This window comes from Aethalodelphis obliquidens, unplaced genomic scaffold, assembly GCF_003676395.1.
Source record: "Aethalodelphis obliquidens isolate GAN/ISIS:26980383/991018 unplaced genomic scaffold, ASM367639v1 scaffold4, whole genome shotgun sequence".
Lineage (NCBI taxonomy): Eukaryota > Metazoa > Chordata > Mammalia > Artiodactyla > Delphinidae > Aethalodelphis > Aethalodelphis obliquidens.
Genome location: NW_020837948.1, coordinates 36,105,951 through 36,117,010, shown reverse-complemented (window position 1 = coordinate 36,117,010; position 11,060 = coordinate 36,105,951).

Genomic DNA, 11,060 nt, shown 5'->3' with positions numbered 1-11,060 from the left:
GAAAACAAAAAAGTAAAGAGATGGATATCTATTATCATTTCAGAACCATTATGCATCAAGGACTAAGAACAGCTATAGCAGCAGCCACACAGGCAGCAGAACGAGAAAGTCCAGTGTAAAGGATAGGTCCCCAGCACAAATTGTTGTTCCCCTGTTGTGAAGCAGTAACATCTAAGATAGCTGCCGCCGCCTGGTAGAGAATGGTAAAACTGTCCCCTGAGAATCCATGTTCAAGACAGTCATACTTCTTCTAATTAATATCAATCAATCAATCATCAATCAATCTTTTGTTCACTAGGGGGGACTGTCAAGCCAGGCAAGTGGGATGTGATGCATCATTCAGGAAAATGTGACCCCAGCTGTCATGACAGCCCTTGGGCAGCTGGTACCCTCTGGAAACATGCTGTGACACTGTCACCAGGAATTCAGTATAAGCGAAGAAGTATTTCCTGGAAAATGTGGATACACACAGTTAAGTGGAAAGGAGCAGATTCAGCCCAAGAGCAATGCACAAACCTGGAACTAATGATCTTTTTAGGTTAAAACATAGGATGTAATGGCCAGTGTTAGTTGGATCACATGGTGCAGCTCCTCGACTGTGGCAGACCCTGGCACAGGGACCTGCTCACTCACTCAGTGAATCCCAGTACTGCTGAGACAGGAGCTACCTGAGCTCCGTCCATTTTATCACAGGACACCACATATGGTACCACTTTGTAATTTGTATTTGTTAGAATCATATTCTTTCTTGTCTAGCTTACTTGATAAGTAGTTAAGCATTTGCCAAGAACTTGTGAGCACAAAAATCAGTGCAAGGATATTCACAGGATTTCAAAGGATTACCACGCAGATCAATTATCAATCACAAAGGGGAAAACTCCGATAACACTCAGTGGATAACAGTGATCCAATTTTGCATTGTCTCACAAACAATAACACAAATAGATAAACTGACTTTGTTTACAGTGATGTGGTGCTACGGAAAATTCCTATCATCATCTGTTTAGTATTCTCCTCAAAAGGTTTAAAATAGAATTTAAATATGAGAAACAATCAAATACAGATCGTTAAATATCCTGCAATTGTCCTAAACAATCAGACAAATCTAGAATGTGGGACAGCCTACAATGCAATTGGCCTAAATTTTTTTTAAATTATCAATGTAATGAAGGAAATAAAAGTGGGAGAACTCCTGTAGATCAAAGAAGAATAAAGAGGGATTGGACCTTGCTGCAGCAGCAGAGGATGCCATTTCCTTCCTGCTGTCCTCTCCGGCATAGAACTTCTGCCTTAAAACAAAACTGAGGATGTAAGCCTGGGACACAGCAACTCAGATAATTCTGAGAGACTGCTCTAAAAAGGATCATAGTGCTCCAGCTGGGTGTCAAGCCTGTGCCTCTGAGGGGGGAGAGCCAAGATCAGAGACCTCCCATCTCCATGTAATATCAAACAGTGAAAGCTCTCCCAGAGATCTCCATCTCAATGCTAAGACCCAGCTCCACTCAACGACCAGCAAGCTACAGTGCTGGACACCCTATGACAAACAACTAGCAAGACAGGAACACAACCCCACCCATTATCAGAGGGCTGCCTAAAATCATAATAAGGTCAAAGACACCTCAAAACACACCACTGTATGCAGTCCTGCCCACCAGAAAGACAAGATCATACACCAGAACACAGGCACAAGTCCCCTCCACCAGGAAGCCTACACAACCCACTGAACCAACCTTAGCCACTAGGGGCAGACACCAAAAACAACAGGAACTACGAACCTGCAGCCTGCAAAAAGGAGACCCCAAACACAGTAAGTTAAGCAAAATGAGAAGACAGAGAAATACGCAGCAGATGAAGAAACAAGATAAAAAACCCACCAGACCAAACACCTGAACAGGAAATAGGCAGTCTACCCGAAAAAGAATTCAGAGTAATGATAGTAATGATGATCCAGAATCTTGGAAACAGGATGGAGAAAAGAAAAGAAATGTTTAACAAGGACCTAGAAGAACTAAACAGCAAACAAACAATGATGAACAACACGATAAATGAAAATAAAAATTCTCTAGTAGGAATCAATATCAGAATAACTGAGGCAGAAGAACAGGAAGATAAAATAGTAGAAATAACTACTGCAGAGCAGAATAAAGAATGAAAAGAATTGAGGACAGTCTCAGAGACCTCTGGGACAACATTAAATGCACCAACATTGGAATTATAGGGGTTCCAGAAGAAGAGAAAAAGACAGGGACTGAGAAAATATGTGAAGAGACTATAGGTGAAAACTTCCCTAATCTGGGGAAGAAAATAGTCAAGTCCAGGAAGCACAGAAAGTCCCATACAGGATAAATCCAAGGAGAAACGAGCCAAGACACATAATAATCAAACTATAAAAAATTAAATACAAAGAAAAATATTAAAAGCAGTGAGGGAAAAAAAACAAATAACATACAAGGGAATCCCCATAAGGTTAACAGCTGATCTTTCAGCAGAAACTCTGCAAGCCAGAGGGAGTGGCAGGCCAAATTTAAAGTGATGAAAGGGAAAAACTTACAACCAAGATTACTCTACCCAGCAAGATTCTCATTCAGATTCGCCGGAGAAATTAAAACTTTACAGACAAGCAAAAGCTAAGAAAATTCAGCAACACCAAACCAGCTTTACAACAAATGCTAAAGGAACTTCTCTAGGCACGAAACACAAAAGAAGGAAAAGACCTACAATTACAAACCCAAAACAATTAAGAAAATGGGAATAGGAACATACATATCGATAATTACCTTAAATGTAAATGGATTAAATCCTCCAACCAAAGACACAGACTGGCTGAATGGATACAAAAACAAGACCCATTTATATACTGTCTACAAGAGACCGACTTCAGACCTAGGGAAACATACAGACTGAAAGTAACAGAATGGAAAAAGATATTCCATGCAAATGGAAATCAAAAGAAAGTTGGAGTAGCAATTCTCATATCAGACAAAATAGACTTTAAAATAAAGACTATTACAAGAAACAAAAAAGGACACTACATAATGATCAAGGGATCAATCCAAGAGGAAGATACAACAATTGTACATATTTATGCACCCAACAGAGGAGCACCACAGTACCTCAGGCAAATGCTAACAGCGATAAAAGAGGGAATCGACAGCAACACAATCAGAGTAGGAGACTTTAATACCCCACTTTCACCAATGGACAGATCATCCAAAATGAAAATAAATAAGAAAACACAAACTTTAAATAATACATTAAACAAGACGGACTTAATTGATAATTATAGGACAGTCCATCCAAAAACAACAGAATATACTTTCTTCTCAAGTGCTCATGGAATATTCTCCAGGATACATCACATCTTGGGTCACAACTCAAGCCTTGGTAAATTTAAGAAAATTGAAATCATATCAGGTATCTATTCTGAGCACAACGCTATAAGATTAGATATCAATTACAGGAAAAGATCTGTAAAAAATACAAACACATGGAGGCTAAACAATACATTACTTAATAACAACAGATTACAGAAGAAATCAAAGAGGAAATTTTAAAATACCTAGAAACAAATGACAATGAAAACACGATGACCCAAAACCTATGGGATGCAGCAAAAGCAGTTCTAAGAGGGAAGTTTATAGCAGTACAATCCTACCTCAAAAAACAAGAAATATCTCAAATAAACAACCTAACCTTGCACCTACAACAATTAGAGAAAGTAGAACAAAAAACCCCCAAAGTTAGCAGAAGGAAAGAAATCATAAAGATCAGATCAGAAATAAATGAAAAAGAAATGAAGGAAACGATAGCAAAGATCATTAAAACTAAAAGCTGGATCTTTAAGAAGAAAATAAAATTGATAAACCATTAGCCAGACTCATGAAGAAAAAAAGGGAGAAGACTCAAATCAATAGAATTAGAAATGAAAAAGGGGAAGTAACAACTGACACTGCAAATACAAAGATCATGAGGAATTACAACAAGCAATTATATGCCAATAAAATGGACAACCTGGAAGAAATGGACAAATTCTTAGAAAAGCAGAACCTTCTGAGACTGAACCAGGAAGAAATAGAAAATATGAACAGACCAATCACAAGCACTGAAATTGAGACTGTGATTAAAAATCTCCCAACAAACAAAAGCCCAGGACCAGATGGCTTCACAGGCAACTTCTATCAAACATTTAGAGAAGAGCTAACACCTATGCTTCTCAGACTCCTCCAAAATATAGCAGAGGGAGGAACACTCCCAAACTCATTCTATGAGGCCACCATTACCCTGATACCAAAACGAGACAAAGATGTCACAAAGAAAGAAAATGATAGGCCAGTATCACTGATGAACATAGATGCAAAAATCCTCAACAAAATACTAGCAAACAGAATCGAACAGTACATTAAAAGGATCATACACCATGATCAAGTGGGGTTTATCCCAGGAATGCAAGGATTCTTCAATATATGCAAATCAATCAATGTAATAAACCACATTAACAAATTGAATGATAAACACCATATGATCATCTCAATAGAAGCAGAAAAAGCTTTTGACAAAATTCAACACCCATTTATGATAAAATCCTCCAGAAAGTAGGCATAGAGGTAACTTACATCAACATAATAAAGGCCATATATGACAAACCCACAGCCAACATCATTCTCAATAGTGAAAAACTGAAACCTTTTCCACTAAGATCAGGAACAAGACATTGTTGCCCACTCTCACTACTATTATTCAACATTATTTTGGATGTTTTAGCCACAGCAATCGGAGAAGAAAAAGAAATAAAAGGAATCCAAATTGGAAAAGAAGAAGTAAAGCTGTCACTGTTTGCAGATGACATGATACTATACATAGAGAATCCTAAAGATGCTACCAGAAAACTACTAGATAGAGCTAATCAATGAATTTGGTAAAGTAGCAGGATACAAAATTAATGCACAGAAATCTCTTGCATTCTTATACACTAAGGATGAAAAATCTGAAAGAGAAATTAAGGAAACACTCCCATTTACCATTGCAACAATAAGAATAAAATACCTAGCAATAAACCTACCTAAGGAGACAAAAAACCTGTACGCAGAAAACTATAAGACGCTGATGAAGGAAATTAAAGATGATACCAACAGATGGAGAGATATACCATGTTCTTGGATTGGAAGAATCAACATTGTGAAAATGACTATACTACCAAAAGCAATCTACAGATTCAATGTAATCCCTGTCAAACTACCAATGGCATTATTCACAGAACTAGAACAAAGAATTTCACATTGTGTATGGAAACACAAAAGACCCTTAATAGCCAAAGCAATCTTGAGAAAGAAAAACGGAGCTGGAAGAATCAGGCTCCTGGACTTTGGACTATACTACAAAGCTACAATAATCAAGACAGTATGGTACTGGCACAAAACCAGAAACATAGATCAATGGAACAGGATAGAAATCCCAGAGATAAACCCACACACATATGTTCATCTTATTTTTGATAAAAGAGGCAAGAATATACAATGGAGAAAAGACAGCCTCTTCAATAAGTGGTGCTGGGATAACTGGACAGCTACATGTAAAAGAACGGAATTAGAACACTGCCTAACACCATACACAAAAAGAAACTCAAAGTGGATTAAAGACCTAAATATAAGGCCAGACACTGTCAAACTCTTAGAGGAAAACATAGGCAGAATACTGTATGCAATAAATCACAGCAAGATCCTTTTTGATCCACCTCTCAGAGCTGTGGAAATAAAAACAAGAATAAATAAGACTAATGAAACTTGAAAGCTTTTGCACAGCAAAGTAAACTATAAACAAGATGAAAAGACAACTCTCAGAATGGGAGAATATATTTGCAAATGAAGCAACTGAAAAAGGATTAATCTCCAAAATCTACAAGCAGCTCATGCAGCTCAATATCAAAAAAACAAACAACCCAGTCCAAAAATGCGCAGAAGAGCTAAATATCATTTCTCCAAAGAAGATATACAGATTGCCAACAAACACATGAAAGGATGCTCAACATCACTTATCATTAGAGAAAGGTAAATCAAAACTACAGTGAGGTATAACCTCACACCATTCAGAATGGCCATCATCAAAAAATTAACAAGCCAGAAATGCTGGAGAGGGTGTGGAGAAAAGGGAACCCTCTTGCACTGTTGGTGGGAATGTAAATTGATACAGCCACTATGGAGAACAGTATGGAGGTTCCTTAGAAAACTACAAATAGAACTATCATACCACCCAGAAATCCCACTACTGGGCATATACCCTGAGAAAACCATAATTCAAAAAGTGTCATGTACCACAATGTTCATTGCAGCTCTATTTACAATAGTCAGGACATGGAAACAACCTAAGTGTCCATCGACAGATGAATGGATAAAGAAGATGTGGCACATATATACAATGGAATGTTACTCAGCTATGAAAAGAAATGAAATTGAGTTATTTGTAGTGAGGTGGATGTTCGTAGAGTGTGTCATACCGAGTGAAGTAAGTCAGAAAGAGAAAAACAAATACCGTATGCTAACAAATATATATTGAATCTAAAAAAAAAAAAAAATCTGGCTCTTAAGAACCTAGTGGCAGGACAGGAATAAAGCCGTAGATATAGAGAATGGACTTGAGGACACGGGGAGGGGGAAGGGTAAGCTGGGACGAAGTTAGAGAGTGGCATGGACATATATACACTACCAAACGTAAAATAGATAGCTAGTGGGAAGCAGCCGCATAGCACAGGGAGATCAGCTTGCTGCTTTGTGACCACCTAGAGGGGTGGGATAGGGAGAGTGGGAGGGAAATGTAAGAGGGAGGAGATATGGGGATATATGTATAGCTGATTCACTTCGTTATAAAGCAGTAACTAACACACCATTGTAAAGCAATTATACTCCAATAACGATGTTAAAGGGAAAAAAAAAGAGGACTAAAGAAACTTGACCATCAGGTAAAATGCATGATGTTGTTTACTTGAATGAAAAGTTAAAAAAACTATAAAGTTATCTGGGGGATAATTGGATACACTTGAGTATGGAAGTTAGAAAATATTCTTGAACAATATTAAATTTATGGTGTGTGAGATCGGGTAACATGAAAGAAGACCCAGCTGCAATGCAGTCAGAAGAAATACAGTCATAGGAGTTGGTGGTCAAACACATTATGACCACAGACTTCTTCGGTGAAACATATAACATTTACTTAGAATGAGACACAAAATTTTTAAAATTATAAACTTAAACAAATGAAATTAATCATTGTCTTAAATGAAATTACCTTGAAATGATGGAGTAGGAAAATTTGAGGGGAATATACTAAGGAACAGCATCTGTAAGTGTAGGGGGGTGGGTACAGCGGGATTAGTAAGAGAAAGTCTGAAATGTGGTGCATTCACAACAGAGAACACAGCAGAGTCGACCTAGAGCTCTGGAACTAGAATTGGCCCCATGTCAGGCAAGGGGCAAGGGAGACAGGTACCCTGCTAATCACCTGATCTGGGATGTGGGCTGCCCTCAGAAGTGGGCATAATCTTGGTAGAGTAGCCTGCTTCAGGCAGAGCAATTCCTGGAAGGTGCTGCAGGTATGAGCCAACAGCAACCACTACTCCCAGCAGCTGGAAAAATGAGGACATCTCTTCTGAAAGAGGGATCTGGGAATTGTACCTCCATGTACGTTACAACCCAAAACAACACAAAATTCAGAGGGGGAACTAATATACTTTCTATTAATTGACACTTTTATAATACAATGTTTTCCTTTAATTTTTTGGTTGCACACATTTTGAATATCTATTTGCCAACAATTTATAATATTATTTTCCTTAGGGACAGGAGAAGGATAATTTGGTTTTACCTTTAGAAGGACTGTTGACATACAGTTTCACTACATATATACATATATGTATATATTTTAATTTAGAAAACTATTTTAAAATTTGGACAAATCTCTATCAAGTTCCTTTCATATATGAACTCTAAAATTTTAGGTATCTCAAGGTATCTTGCACAGTGATTAAGATTAAATGTGGTTTGTAATGATGATGCTTATTCATCAATTAGTATTCATATATCACTTGTAGTGAAGGTTATGCGTTCTAAGTTGGGCTCTGCACTTTTATTTCAGGACACAAAGGAATTGGCACAGTGGTAGTAGGAATATTCTGGAAGCCATTCTGACACTGGGATGAGCAATCACTTAACTATAAATGGAAATGATTGCAAACCAAAGATATATACATCTTACTAAACCCAAATTAAACAGATCTTAATTGCATCTCCATAATGCCTGCAGTCACTCAGAGGCAGCCCACACTGGGGCTGGTGCAAGTGAGGGTTCCGAGTCTGAAGCTTCTGTAGCTTCAAGGTAAAACTTCTTCTACCCCCTGGATTCATAACTTTCTGAGGCTTTCGTTACTTCATTGTCCCTCTACCCTATGGTGCTTACTGCTGCACTTCACACACAGTCAACCGACAAAGTGAGCAAACTACTGAGGAACAACAGAATCCTGGGTTACAAACTCAGTGATAACAAGCGAAATATGAGGATGTAAAGTTTCTCAGGTCAGCTTGACTGGAGCTAAAGCATTACTCAGGTTCAATCAGGCATTCCCAGCCCATGGCCATTTCTCCAGCTCTTCCTAAAAACCCAAGTTTCTGTCCTATGTCCTTTTCAGTTAGGTCACAGTTATACTCTTCCTCCAGAACTGTTGCTGTTTCTTTGGATTCAGTTACTGTCTAAGGAAACAGAGCATTGTCCTCTCTGTTTCTCCTTAAGTTCCTCTGGGTTTCACGATAAAATTGTATTCTCAAAGCCACCTGAACTGTCACTCCACAGCATCTCTGCACTTCTCAGAGTTCTCAGGACTGGCTGCTGTACCTTTTGGGAACACCATATCTCCTGCTAACCTCCCTTGAGTGTTATCTGAATACACATAGTCTTTCTCTTTAGTCAATTCTTCCAAAAGTACCAAATAGTTTCAGAACTCAGACCTCTAATGTCCATTAAGTATAACTATAATAAAACCTATAAGAATCAATCACCAAGATTCCAGGGAGAATCTAGGAGTTGCTGCAAGCAAAGAGATCTAACTGTGAAATACATCCCTTTTAGAATTATGCTTAGAGTCAGATGGCTGTAAGAAATTTAGTAAATTAACATCTCTAAAAGCTTTAACAGTAGAGAATTAAAAAAATAATTCTACTTTATTCAAGACCCATCAAATTTGAATTCTGTATCAGACACTCAGAATAATGACACTTTCGAGGGCAATGTTTACCAGGATGCAGGTGTTCAATGCACTTCTTTTGCTCACTACAGTGAGATCTTGTGTGACAACATTTTAACATTCTTCCCTTTTGAATCAATGAATATTATTAACATAAGATTATTAATGAGCAAGATTATTAATTGACTCATTCCTTCCTCCTCTTCTATTCTTTTAGTTTGCTATTTTTTACCCAATTCCATTTCACATCCATCTTATATCCCTCAGATGTAAGCATCAGAGAACTGGATGTAGGTTATTTTCAGTGAAGCGTCTTTAGCTCTGAAATTTCTTACCTGCAGTGACATTGTGAGGTCCCATTATGCCCATCTTTCTTAAGGGTACATGCAACGACAATACCTTTCATTTGGTGACCAGGTACAGAAAACAACTGAAAGAGAAGAAATTTTAAAAACCTATTTTATGCTGCTTTAATTAAAACTATGATTTTTTCTGAGTTATTTTAATTTTAATACTGTTACCATGAGGCAGATTGTGGGGAAAAATGAAAATTTAAAATAAAAATAGATATTATCTGGTCTTTTTGTGATTTTGAATCCTTCCACCACACATCAGCATCACTGACACAAGATGTTCCTTCAGCCCCCTTTTAATTTTTTTTTAAAGTTCTTATTCATATATGGAGGGTGGGGACTATTCTAGCAAACCTAATACAGTATTTACAAAATAAAGAATACTAGAATTGTTGTTACTGAAATGATAAGCCCTATGGCAAGTTTAAAAGTTCTTCAAAAATAATTTAATTATTAAGTTATGGACTTAATCAATTAAAAATGAACTAAAGTCAATTAATTGCTGTCTCTTCTATTCTTTCCTCACCTTACCCTAAATCCCCATATGGTGCCAATTAAAATCCTTGGGACAAGCCAAAGAGGTAGGAAAACTGCTGAGTTACCCTGTGCTCACCTGGGGGAAGGCAAGGGAAAGAAAGGAGGAAACTGCCAACTTTCCCTACTCTCCTCACAGCCCCTCACTGATTAGGATTCCTCAAGGGCAAGAACATTTAATGGACCTCAGTGTTTAATGTCTGTCTGTTGCTTTCTCAGAATTCAGTCTATTAAGAGTTGCTCCTCTGTCACTTAGCTTTAGAGGTAAAGTAAGAAATGCTTCCTTTTGAGAACTTAGCAGTTACTAGAGAGTCAACTTGTGTTGAGGCTCTTGGGTAGGAGATGTTAGTTTCAAAGGCAGGAAAAACTGTGTCTCTTTCTTCCTCAACATGCTTAACATTGGGTCATTTTTCCTTGGACCAGTTTTCCTTGTGACCAGCATTTGGCTAATGGTAGGCTGGTAAATTTGTAGCAACTGGGCTTCCCTTAGCACAGGGGTCCCCAACCCCTGGGCCACAGACCAGGCCTGTTAGGAACCGGACCGCACAGCAGGAGGTGAGCAGCAGGTGAGGAAACAAAGCTTCATTTGTATTTACAGCTGCTCCCCATCGCTCGCATTACCACCTGAGCTCCTTCTCCTGTCAGCATTATGGTGAGTTGTATAATTATTTCATTATTTATTACAATGTGATAATAATAGAAATAAAGTGCACAATAAATGTAATGTGCTGGAATCATCCCGAAACCATCCCTGTCCTCCCCCCTCTCCCATCTGTGGAAAAACTGTCTTCCACAAAACCGGTCCATGGTGCCAAAAAGGTTGGGAACCACTGCCCTAGCACATCCCTCTCTCCACACCCAAAAGCCCTAATTAGTAGTGTTTTCATGGTGTAAACCTTCCCACTATGGCTGATTTCAAGCTACAATGCTTGATGCTACTGAACCCA